General features: G+C 48.2%; 1 non-coding gene and 1 pseudogene across 1 annotated transcript; one reads left to right on the top strand and one right to left on the bottom strand.

The window, feature by feature from the left end:
• Positions 1 to 1162: 1162 nt before the first annotated feature.
• LOC125132562 (actin, cytoplasmic 2-like) lies at positions 1163 to 9197 on the bottom strand (annotated as a pseudogene).
• On the top strand, positions 3981 to 4067 carry TRNASTOP-UCA (transfer RNA opal suppressor (anticodon UCA)). Its single transcript has one exon. It is a non-coding gene; the product is annotated as a tRNA-Sec (tRNA).
• Positions 9198 to 9801: the final 604 nt, after the last annotated feature.

Raw genomic sequence — 9801 nt, 5'->3', positions numbered from 1 at the left:
ACAGTAAAAAGGCAAAATTTGTTGTCCCCTCTCAAAGAATTGAGAGTTGTGTACAAAAGCCTTCCATAAATTAAAAAGATGAGTACATTCACAGGTGTGAATGCCTTTTCCAGTTCAAGGCAAGTAGCAACCCACGGTGTTCTGGCGGGAAAACTTTGGGTAAGAGAGGAAAACAGGTCCCATTGGACCTTCCCAACCCTGTCAGACCCAACAAGACAGAAATGACAACGAGTTCAAACTCTTGCCAGCTTCTAGAGAAATCCTGAAATAGGCAGCTTTTACATATTAATACCCTGCACAGATCAAGAGACTCGTGGTCTACCAGATTCTCATCCCATCAACAGACTTCTCTTCAGTAAACACCTTCTCACCTCAGTCATGAAACGGCAGAGCTGCACGTAACTGGGGATTTAGATCAAAGATATGCACAGGGGAGTTCCCGTCGTGGGGCAGTGGAAACGAATCCCATAGGAACCATGAGGTTGCGGGTTCAATCCCTGGCCTTGCTCAGTGGGTTGTGGTGTAGGTCACAGACTTGCCTCGGTTCTGGCGTTGCTGTGGCTGTGGTGTAGGCTGGCAGCTGTAACTCCTATTTCAACCCCTGGCTTGGGAACCTCCATATGCCACCAGTGTGGCCCTAACCAGCAAAAATAAAATAAAGAAATTTTTTTTTGTCTTTTGTCTTTTTGTTGTTGTTGCTATTTCTTGGGCCGATCCCGCAGCATATGGAGGTTCCCAGGCTAGGGGTTGAATTGGAGCTGTAGCCACTGGCCTACGCCAGAGCCACAGCAACGCGGGATCCGAGCCGCGTCTGCAACCTACACCACAGCTCACAGCAACGCCGGATCGTTAACCCACTGAGCAAGGGCAGGGACCGAACCCGCAACCTCATGGTTCCTAGTTGGATTCGTTAACCACTGCGCCACGACGGGAACTCCAAATTTTTAATTTTAATTAAAAAAAAGATATGCACAGGGTATTAAACATATACCAAGGCAAGAGTTAACTTGAATACAAGGTCAAAATCAGGCACAATCCAGTGCTGATATCAGATACAAACTTCAGGGACAAAATTTCCTTTCACAGGCTTATCCCAGTCTCAGGAGGTGAGGAAGAGGTGAATTCACTCGCAGCAAATGCCACGGATCTGCTTTCGGTCGGTTTAGAAGCATTTGTGGTGGACAACGGGGGAGGGGGGGGTTGGCCAGCTAGTCATTCTTCTGCTTGCTGATCCACATCAGCTGGAAGGTGGACAGCGAGGCCAGGATGGAGCCCCTTCCACACTGAGTCCTCCCGCTCCAGAGGAAGCCATGATCTTGATCTTCATCGTGCTGAGGGTCGGAGCCCTGATCTCCCTCTGCATCCTGTCGCCGATGCCGGGGTACATGGAGGTCCCCCCGGACAGCATCACCACGTTGGCACACAGGTCCTTCTGGATGGCGACGTCCTCTTGGCGATGCTGTTGAAGGTGGTCTCGTGCTTGCTACCCGACTCCAGACCCGGGAAAGCGGGACACCGGAAGCGCGCCTGGTGTCGGTGGGTGGGTGGGTTGATCACGTGACCAGCGGGCAGCTCGCAGCTCTTCTCCAGGGAAGAGGAGGACGCCGCGGTGGCCATCTCCTGCTCGACGTCCAGGGTGACACGGCAGAGCTTCTCCCCGACGTCACGCGCCGCTTCCAGCTCCGCCGTGGTGGTCAAGCTGTCGCCACACTCCGCTGAGGATCTTCATGAGGTAGTCAGTCGGTCGGGTCCGGGCCGGACAGGTCCAGACGCAGGGTGGCGTGGGGGAAGGCGTACCCCTGTAGATGGGCACCGTGTGGGTGACCCGGTCCCCGGCGGCAGGAAGCGTACAGGGAGAGCACAACCTGGATGGCCACGGACGTGGCCGGGGTGTTGAAAGGTCTGGAGTGAGACCTGAGTCATCTTCTCACTGCTGGCCTTGGAGTTCAGGTGGGCCTCCGTCAGTAGCCCGGGTGCCCCTCCGGGGCCACGTGCAGCTCTTTGTAGGTGTGGTGCCGATCTTCTCCAAGTTGTCCCAGTCGGTGATGACACCGAGGTCGATCCGGGTACGTGAGGATCAGGATAACGTGCTTTTTGCTCTGGCCCTCATCGCCCCCGTAACTCTCCTTCTACCCCATACCCACCGTGATGCCCTGGTGCGTCGGCGCCGATGCTGAAGGCAACACAGCCCTGGGGGGACGTCATCCCTAGCAAAGCCAGCTTTGCACATGCCAGAGCCGTTGTCGAGGATGAGCCAAGCTATTTCTTATTCCGTTGCGGTGCATGCCAGGCTTTTACATCCATCTGCTCTTTGTGACCTCTTAGTTGCATTAATCTTGTTTTCCAGAGGAGGAAACTGACACTCAGAGAAGGATAGTGATCATATTTCTTGCATTCATCCTTCAAACTTTTTTTTTTTGTCTTTTTGCCTTTTCCAGGGCCGCTCTCGAGACATGTGATTCCCAGACTAGGGGTCCAGTTGGGGCTGTAACTGCCGGCCACAGCCACAGCCACACAGGATCCGAGCTGTGTCTGCGACCTACATGGCAGGCGGTGATCAGGGTGATGGAGAAAAGTCTGTCCTCGGAAGAGGATAGAGTGACAGGTCTTGCTAGTTTAACTTGGTGGTCAGGGAAGGCCTCGTTAAGTGGTGATATTTAAGCAGAGGCCAAAGTGATGGGAGGCAGTGAGTCATGTGAACATGTGGAGGAAGGGAAATTCAGGCTTAAGGCAGCGGGATCAACAAAAGCAAAGGCCCTCAGAAGGGAGCATGCCCAGTGGGTACAGCAAGAGATCTGTGTGCCAGAAGCCACGTATATGAGGAGAGAGGAGGAGGAGATGGGTCAGAGGAGTGAAAGAGCCTGGATCATTGGGATTATAAGGCCGTGTTAAGAAGTTTGATTGTACTCTGAGATAGGAGCCATGGGAAGACGTCATGTTGGAAAATGATATTTTTTGGAAGGATCACTGACTCGGGTTTTAAAAGGATCACTTTTTTTTGTTTTGTTTTAGAGCCACACCTGCTGTATATGTAGGTTCCCAGGCTAGGGGTCGAATCTGAGCTGTAGCTGCCAGCCTACACCACGGCCGGCCATAGCTACACCACATCCTCTGCGACCTACCCCTGCCACCGGATCCTTAACCCGATGAGCGAGGCCAGGGATCAAACCGGCGTCCTCATGGATACTAGTCAGGTTCTTAACTCGCTGAGCCACAGCAGGAACTCGAAGGATCACTTTTTTTTTTTTTTTTTTTTTAAATAATGGTTATGATGGCGCAGGTTCGATTCCCCCAAATGGATGGGCTATGTGAACTGGGGTACGATATTATTCGTTTCTATGTTTCGATTTCCTCGGCCATAAAATGCGGATGCAAAAACCGAGGGTCTCCAGGGTCTAAGCTCGTTGGGAACAGAAGTTCTGTCATCCTCACCCCCTAGGTCTGTGTCTGGAACTCATTGCCGCTCACTAAATAACACGTTTGAATTATGGGGCTCAGTAGGTCTCTGAAGTTCCATAATAGAACAGCAGGTGTCGCACCGGCCCTATACTCGCCAGTCCCGAGCGTCTGGGAACGGGCTAAATTACACTCTAGCACGAACCTGCTCCCTCGAATCCGGATTTTTCAGGGAAAGGGCTTCTGAATGACGAATTGTGAGTCTTTTCTCTTAAAAAATGGTCTTCTCTCTTGGAAAAAGGGGCTTCTGGTCCTTTAAGCACTAGAGGTAAGGGAGCTGGGGCCTCGACGCCGTTTCCCAGAATGCGCGGCATTATGCAAATGAGACGGTTTCCAAAGCGGCAATGATTCTACCATATAGGCAAGGGCAACATTTTGGAAGAATACTTGCCTAATGCATAGCTGGGGAGACTTTATAGATATTGAAGTCAACAGTATCACACCCTCCCAAATCCCGTAACCATGGCTGTAAAGTGATAGGAATTTCTGGGTTTTATATACTTGTGCTGAGACTACTGTCTCTTGCCCGGATGATCCTCAGTGGTCTGGGGTGCAGGCTTCAAACCTGTAGCTGTCTAGCGACAGAGTGGTTCAATTCCACCTTTCGGGCGGAGCGAGTTAACAGTAGCTTTTCTTTCTCCCAAGCAAACATTGGAATTGAGGGTTGGCCTCAGAGCCATGCATGAAGATGTCGCTGCAGTCCTCTGCTTCGCAGTTTACCTTTCGCCACGTGTGTCACTTCCTATAATTGCATTTTTTTTTCCTGGGAATTTCAAAGAACTCCAAAAAATGAAGACACGCTTGTCTATCCTTTCAGTTCTAGGCTATTGACAGTTTAAGAATTATCTTGGGTTCCTCCCCTTCGCTTGCTCACGTAGTCATTTACTCAATCCTGTATTGAATCATGCCTGCACTTGTTAATCAAATATGTCTTCATTTGATCATTTATTCGTTCACTCATTCAGCAAATATCTGCTGAGTGGTTGCTCAAAGCCCAGCCCTGCACCGAGCCATGCTCGGAACACAGTGATGCCAACAAACTGACCCTGACCTCGTGGTGCTCCCAGGCTAGTGGAGGAGACAAACTTTAAACAGTCATTCATTATACATTTAATTAACCACGACAAAATTGAAAACTACTGCAAGGGCAGGTACAGAACATATGAGGACATCTTATAAGGAGACCTGACTTCAGGTAGGGTGTCAGGGTAACGTCTAAGCATACCAAAGGAGGGTGCCAGTGGATTAGCCAGCAGATGAGGGGAATATGACAGGTTGCGAATCAAGGTGGCCCCAAGAAGTGCAATGAGGATGGCGATGACAGCACTTTGCTCTGCTCAGCGCTGGCAGGGTTGAAGCTAACGTACTGCCCTCAGCCCCATTCTGCAGCTGTTCAGAAAGAGGAAGTCTCGTCCAAGGTCACCCAGCTTTGGGAGGCCGCCAGCCCCAGGGCTCTCCGACCTCTGGCCTCTGCTGGTGTGACCCTGTGCTGTGCCAGGGTCTCAGCACCACTGCCCTGTGCTCTCTTCCCCAAGCCAGCTACTCCCAAGTCCCGTCTGTTCTGCCTCCTAAAAGTCTTTCGGATCCTTCTGCTTCTCTATCCCACTGCCCTGGCCCTGGTCCAGGCTCCCCCTCGCACCTCAGTGTCCTCATGCTAGCCTCCTCCTGGTCTTCTGCCTTAGCCTTGCCCCTTTCTCTCCCAGCAGCCCTCAACCTGGCGTCTTTTATTTCATTTTATTGTATTGTATTGTATTTATTTTTTAATGAAAGTACAGTTGATTTACAATGTGCCAATTTCTGCTATACAGCAAAGTGATTCAGTCATACACACACACACATACACGTTCCCTTTCTTATATTATCGTCCATCAATGGTCTAGATGTAATTCCCTGTTATACAGTGGGACCTCATTGCTTATACATTCTTTTTTTTTTTTAATTTTTTAAAATGTATTGATGGGAGTTCCCATCGTCGCACAGCGGAAATGAATCCGATTAGGAACCATGAGGTTGCAGGTTTGATCCCTGGCCTCGCTCAGTGGGTTAAGGATCTGGTGTTGCCATGAGGTCCCAGATATGGCTCAGGTCTGGCGTTGCTGTGGCTGTGGCATAGGCCAGCATCTGTAGCTCCAATTGGACCCCTAGCCTGGGAACTTCCACATGCCGCGGGTGCGGCCCTAAAAAGAAAAAAAAAAATGTATTTACCTATTTTTGTCTTTTTAGGCCCCCACCCATGGCATATGGAGGTTCCCATTCTAGAGGTTGAATCAGAGCTGCAGCCACCGGCCTACACACAACCACAGCTGTGCCAGATCCAAGCTGTGTCTGCAACCCACACCACAGCTCACCGCCAATGCCGGATCTCTACCCACTGAGCAAGGCCAGGGATCGAACCTGCATCCTTATGGTTACTAGCCAGATTCGTCTCTCCTGAGCCAGGATGGAAACTCCTCTCTCTTTCTCTCTTGTTTGTTTACTTGTTTGTTTGTTTGAAATAATAAATGTGTTCTCTGCTTTCCTTTTTTTTTTTTTTGATTATCCATTCTAAATGTAATAGTTTGCATCTGCTAACCCCAAACTCCCAGTCCATCCCACTTTCTCCTCCTTCCCCCTTGGCAACCACAAGTCTGTTCTCTATGTGAGTCTGTTCTGTCGGTAAGTTAATCTGTGCCATATTTTTAGATTCCACATATAAGTGATATCATATAGTATTTGTCTTTCTCTTTATGACTTCCTTCACTTAGTATGGTCATCTCTGGTTGGATCCATGTTGCTGCAAATGGCATCATTTCATTCTTTTTTATGGTATTTGATTGTATATGTGTACTACATCTGTTTTGTTTTTGTTTTTGTTTTTGTTTTTGTTTTGTCTTTTTGTCTTTTCTAGGGCTGCACTGGTGGCATATGGAGGTTCCCAGGCTAGGGGTCTAATCGGAGCTGTAGCTGTTGAGCCTACACCACAGCCACAGCAATGCCAGATCCAAGCTGCGTCTGCAACCTACACCACAGCTCACGGCAACGCCGGATCGTTAACCCACTGAGCAAGGGCAGGGACCGAACCCACAACCTCATGGTTCCTAGTTGGGTTCGTTAACCACTGAGCCACGAGGGGAACTCCTACATCTGTTTTTTATAAAAATAAATTTTATTGGAGTATAGTTGGCTTACAGTGTTGTATCAGTTTCAGGTGTACAGCAAACTGAATCAGTTATACATATACAAATATCCACTAATTTTTTCCCATAAAGGTTATCACAGAATATGGACATTTCCCTACGCTCTACAGTAGGTCCTTGTAGTTATCAATGTTATCTACAGTAGTGTGTATGTGGTAATCCTATCCTCTTAACTTTTTTTTTTTGTCCTTTTTTGCCATTTTTTGGGCCGCTCCCGTGGCATATGGAGATTCCCAGTCTAGGGGGGTCCAATCGGAGCTGTAGCCACTGGCCTACGCCAGAGCCACAACAACGTGGGATCCGAGCTGTGTCTGCAACCTACACCACAGCTCACAGCAACGCTGGATCGTTAACCCACTGAGCGAGGCCAGGGACCGAACCCGCAACCTCATGGTTCCTAGTCGGATTCGTTAACCACTGCGCCACGACGGGAACTCCCCCATCCTCTTAACTTTTTTAGGGCCGCACCCACTGCATATGGAGGTTCCCAGGCTAGGGGTCCAATCAGAGCTACAGCTGCTGGCCTACACCACAGCCACAGCAATGCCAGATCCAAGCCGCATCTGTGACCTACACCACAGCTCACGGCAACGCCGGATCCTTAACCCACGGAGCGAGGCCAGGGATGGAACTCGCATCCTCATGGATACTGGTTGGGTTAGTTACCACGGATCTACAGCCGGGAACTCCCCCACCTTCCTAACTTATCCCTCCCCTCCCATATGTAGCCTTTTGTAACTAGCTTCTTTCATTTAGCTGAATGCCTTTGAGATTCATCTCTGTTATTTACATCAGTAATTCATTACTTTTTATTGTGGTGTAACACTCCATTGTATAGAAGTACCAGAGGTCGGTGGTTGCTTTATTTTGTTAACAGTATTTTTTTTCTTGTTTTTTCTTATTTATTTATTAATTTAGCCAATTTTATTATATTTATAGTTGTACAACCATCATCACAGCCTCATTTTAGAACTTTTCCATCCCAAACCCCCAACCCATCCCTCCCCCACCCCCAACCGGTCTCTTTTGGTAACTATAAGTTTTTCAAAATCTGCAAACCAGTTTCTGTTCTGCAAATAAGTTCATTTGTATCCTTTTTTTAGGTTCCACTATAAGTGATGGCATATGATGTTTGTGTCTCACAAACTTCACTTAGCATGATAATTTCTAGGTCCGTCCATGTTGCTGCAAATGCCGTTCATTCTTTAGTGGCTGAGTCATATTCCATTGTGTGTATGTACCACATCTTCTTGATCCACTCCTCTGTGGATGGGCATTTTGGTTGCTTCCATGTCTTGCTTATTGTATATAGTGCATCAGTGAACCTTGGGGTGCATGTATCTTTTCAAGTCATGGTTTTCTTCAGATATATGCTCAGGAGTAGGATTGCTGGATCATATGGTAATGCTATTTTTAGTTTATTGAGGAATTTCCATACATTTTTCCATAGTCGCACCAATTTACATTCTCGACAACAGTGTAAGAGGGTTCCCTTTTCTCCACACCCTCTCCAACATTGTTTGTAGGCTCTTTGATAATAGCCCGTCTGGCTGGTGTAAGGTGGTACCTCATTTTTACCTCACTTGTGATTTGCATTTCTCTAATCATGAGTGATGTTGAACACCTTTTCATGTGTTTTTTGGCCGTCTGTATGTCTCCTTTAGAGAATTGTCTGTTTAGATCTTCTGCCCATTTTTTGATGGGGTTTTTTGTTTTTTTGATATTGAGCTGCGGGAGGTATTTATATATTTTGGAGATGAGTCCCTTGTCAGTCGATTCATTTGCAAATGTTTTCTCCCATTCTGTGGGTTGTCTTTTCATTTTGTTTAGGGCTTCCTTTGCTGTGCAAAAACTTTTGTGTTTAATTAGGTCCCGTTTGTTTATTTTTGTTTTCATTGTCATTACTCTAGACGGGTGTAGTTTTGTCGGGATATATGCCCAGGAGTGGGATTGCTTGATCCTGTGGCAGTTCTGTATTTAGGTTTTTGAGGAACCTCCATACTGTTCTCCATAGCGTCGGCACCAATTTACCTTCCCACCAACCGTGTAGGCGGGCTCCCTTTCTCCATACCCTCGCCAGCACTTGTTATTTGTAGGCTTCTTAATGATAGCAATTCTGACCCGTGTAAGGTGCTACCTCATTGTAGTTTTGATTCGCATTTCTCTAATAACGAGTGGTGTTGAGCATTTTTTCATGTGCCTGCTGGCCATGCGTGTGTCCTCTTTGGAGACGTGTCTATTTAGGTCTTCTGCCCGTTTTGCGATTGGGTTGTTTGTTTTGTTGTTGTCGTTGAGTCGTGTGAGTTTTTTGAATATTTTGGCAATTGAGCCCATTGTTTGCAACCATTTTCGGAGTCTTCTTAAAGCACAATCTTATCGGTGAACTTCTTATGCTCAAAACCTGCCATAGCTCCTCAATGTCCTGGAGAGAAAAATCTAAACTCTTAGTCTGGAATCTTAGCCCACAGAATCTGGTTCCTGCTACCCTCTCCCATCACACCTCTTGTTCCAGCCCCACTGACCCCCACCGGGTGAACCGTGAACCGCAGCACATCAAGCCCTCTCCCCAATAACTTGCACTGACTCTTTCATTAGATTCTGCCTTTTTCTATCCCCTTCTCTGCCCTCTGTTCTTCCTTTAAGATGCAGCCCGGCCATCCTCTCCTCTAGGAAGTCTTTCCTGACTCCCAGACGAGGTTAGTTGTCCCCACTGGGCCCCCCAAGTCCCGTGGATTCCCCCGACCCTGTCCACTTTGGATCGTCCACGCCTGGGAACAGGTCTGTGTCCCCCATGGGATTGTGAACCGCAGGAGGGGAGAGCCTGGAAGCTGTTTCAGTCTCCCAGGGTCCCCAGTGCTGCCCAGCGCAGGATTGGGCACACAGTAGGCATTTAGCAAATTTTTGAATTAATTAATCCGTGAAGTAGTTCCATCATGACAAATCCCCCTGCTTACTCATTTACTGAGACACCTGGCCTCTGGACCGTGACTTCAATTCCCAGGGTGCTTGTTGCTATGCAGATGAGAGTGGGCTTGGATCTTTCGGCAGCGATGGCTCAGCTGTATCTTTGGCCAAAGTGGCAGTATTTTGGGTTTAGTCAGTCCTGGGTTGTCCCCAGTGTGTTCTCAATCCAGAAGTGACTGATTGTGTGAAAAGTCAAAGGAAACCC

Source organism: Phacochoerus africanus, chromosome 8 (genome assembly GCF_016906955.1).
Source record: "Phacochoerus africanus isolate WHEZ1 chromosome 8, ROS_Pafr_v1, whole genome shotgun sequence".
NCBI classification, from domain to species: domain Eukaryota; kingdom Metazoa; phylum Chordata; class Mammalia; order Artiodactyla; family Suidae; genus Phacochoerus; species Phacochoerus africanus.
Note: the sequence above shows the minus strand (reverse complement) of the source record. Positions and strands in the feature narration are given on the sequence as shown.